The 2,563-nt window shown below is 42.6% G+C and overlaps 1 protein-coding gene across 1 annotated transcript in view; it reads left to right on the top strand.

Moving 5' to 3' along the window:
• Nucleotides 1-2,563, top strand: part of SASS6 (SAS-6 centriolar assembly protein) — a 29,556-nt gene that overhangs the window by 388 nt on the left and 26,605 nt on the right. The gene's annotated exons all lie outside the window — the stretch shown is intronic.

The raw sequence follows: 2,563 nt of genomic DNA, 5'->3' as shown, positions 1-2,563 counted from the left end.
GTAATGTATCAGTCATGATACTACTACTACTCACATTATTCTGTACTAGTCCTGTGTGTGTCAGTCATGATACTACTACAACTACTACTCACATTATTCTGTACTAGTCTTGTGTGTGTCAGTCATGATACTACTACTCACATTATTCTGTACTAGTCCTGTGTGTGTCAGTCATGATACTACTACTACTACTCACATTATTCTGTACTAGTCCTATGTGTGTCAGTCATGATACTACTACTCACATTATTCTGTACTAGTCCTATGTGTGTCAGTCATGATACTACTACTCACATTATTCTGTACTAGTCCTAAGTGTGTCAGTCATGATACTACTACTCCCGGTATTCTGTACTAGCCCTATGTGCAGCTGTCATTAATGTACTACTCCCATTATTCTATACTAGTCGTATGTGTCAGTCATGATACTACTACTCCCGGTATTTTACACTAGTCCTATGTGTGTGTCAGTCATGTTACTACCATTCCCATTATTCTATACTAGTCCTATTTGCATCAGTCATGAATGTACTTCTCCCATTATTCCATACTAGTCCTGTGTCAGTCGTGATACTATCCCATTATTCTGTACTAGTCCTATGTGCATCTGTCATACTACTACTCCCATTATTCTGTACTATTCCTATGTGCATCTGTCATACTACTGCTCCCGTTATTCTGTACTAGTCCTATGTGCATCTGTCATACTACTGCTCCCGTTATTCTGTACTAGTCCGGTGTATCAGTCATGATACTACTACTCCTATTATTCCGTACTAGTCCTATGTGCGTTCGTCATGACATTACTATTCCCATTATGCTACACTAGTCCTATGTGTGTGTCATTGTACTACCAGTACTATTATTCTATACTAGCCCTATGTGTGTCAGTCATCATACTACTACTCCCATTATTCTATACTAGCCCTATGTGTGTCAGTCATAGTCATGATTCTACCACTCCCATCCATACAGTGCAGTCCAAGAGATTGTGGCTTGGGGACCAAATTGCATAAATAATTGTAAGAAAAAAAATGTCTGTGCTGAAACAAATGCTTTCAATGTAAAGGCTATGGAAACCTTTTGATGTGGGGAAAAAATGATTTTTACATATGTTAGTAGTTATCTGGAGTTAAAAAAGTTGAACTAAGTTTCAGGCTACAATCTTCATTGCTTTATTCATTTTCAGACCCCCTGATAAACCGTTTGGAATCTGCTCGTTTCAAGCTTTAGGCCTAATGCACACAACCTTGGGTTTTTTTTGGCCGTGTGCTATCATACTATGTCCCCATGGGCACGACCATGATGTTCACGGATTGGTGTGTCCAAACTGCAAAAACTCAAGACATGTAATTTTACGGTCTGTATTTGTGCCATGCACTCGTCCATAGAAGTCTGAGACCATGAAAGTTGCGGACGGCATACGTATTGCTGTCCGTAATTGCGAATACGTTACCGAGTGATGCCATGGAATTTATATGAATCGTGTTATCTACTCGGGGTTGGGACAAACTGGTGCTACGATCTATAAGGGGTGGTGCTGCAATCTACAAGGGGGTGCTAACTGCAAGGTGGGATGCGATCTGCAAGGCTGTGTGGCACTATATGGGGGGTGGCACTACCACTACCACTATATGTGGACACTCACGATATGTGGGCACTGTGGCACTATCTACATGGGCACTGTGGTGGTTTCAGGGGATTGGGACAAAAAAACCCTGACAAAGGAAATCCATTTGGGGAGACACTGATGCAAAATGGACATGAAAATGGACTGACAATTCATCAGTTTTTAATGGCCATTTTTTTCACTGTCCTGTGACTGTTGCCTAAGTGACTATGATGCCTGGGGTCCCTTTCACATGTACCGTGGTTGGGCCGGGAAATCCGGCTGACACACAGACCGTTTTTCACGGTCCAATCTCGGTCGTATGAATCCGTTTAATTTTTATTAAAACCCCATGGTGGGGCCGGTGCTATACAGGGTCCTGCTCAGACTATCTGCCCGCTTGGCACTATCTGCCTGACCCTGCTCTCGCGTGCAATGTCAGAGATCGGCTGAGGTGGTATTTTTTTTTTATCAACATGTTTTTATTGTAAATCTTTTTTAACAACCAGCCGCGGAATTCCACGGCAAACAAAAACAGAACGGGGGGGGGGGGGATTAAAGAGTTGAGAAAGAAAAAAATATCTAGGTCATTTAGGGGTTATTCCGATCAGAGGGCTCCAGGGGGCAGGTCATCCAGGGTGAGCACAAATAGGGATCTTGCAGAAATACAGAAGGGGGTGGTGTCCCCTTACTCTCAATGTACAGAATTCCAGACTACTGAGCTGCAGTTGTGTATTAAAGGCTGGCATTTAGTGGTAGCGAGGAGAAACAATAAATAAATGGGGGGATAGGGATATGAGGACGTGCAGACCATAAACACCCCAATGGTTCAAAGGGACAGACCGATTAGAAAAAGGAAAACCAATCACTGTGTGTATGATTATACCGGGCCACTATAGTGGATCATCACCAACTAACGTCTGTTCCAAGAACTAGACGGTGGGGCAAAACAAT

Source organism: Rhinoderma darwinii, chromosome 7, assembly GCF_050947455.1.
Source record: "Rhinoderma darwinii isolate aRhiDar2 chromosome 7, aRhiDar2.hap1, whole genome shotgun sequence".
In the NCBI taxonomy this organism is placed as follows: Eukaryota; Metazoa; Chordata; class Amphibia; order Anura; family Rhinodermatidae; genus Rhinoderma; species Rhinoderma darwinii.
The sequence above is the reverse complement of the archived record's forward strand: the minus strand, read 5'-3'. Positions and strand labels throughout refer to the sequence as shown.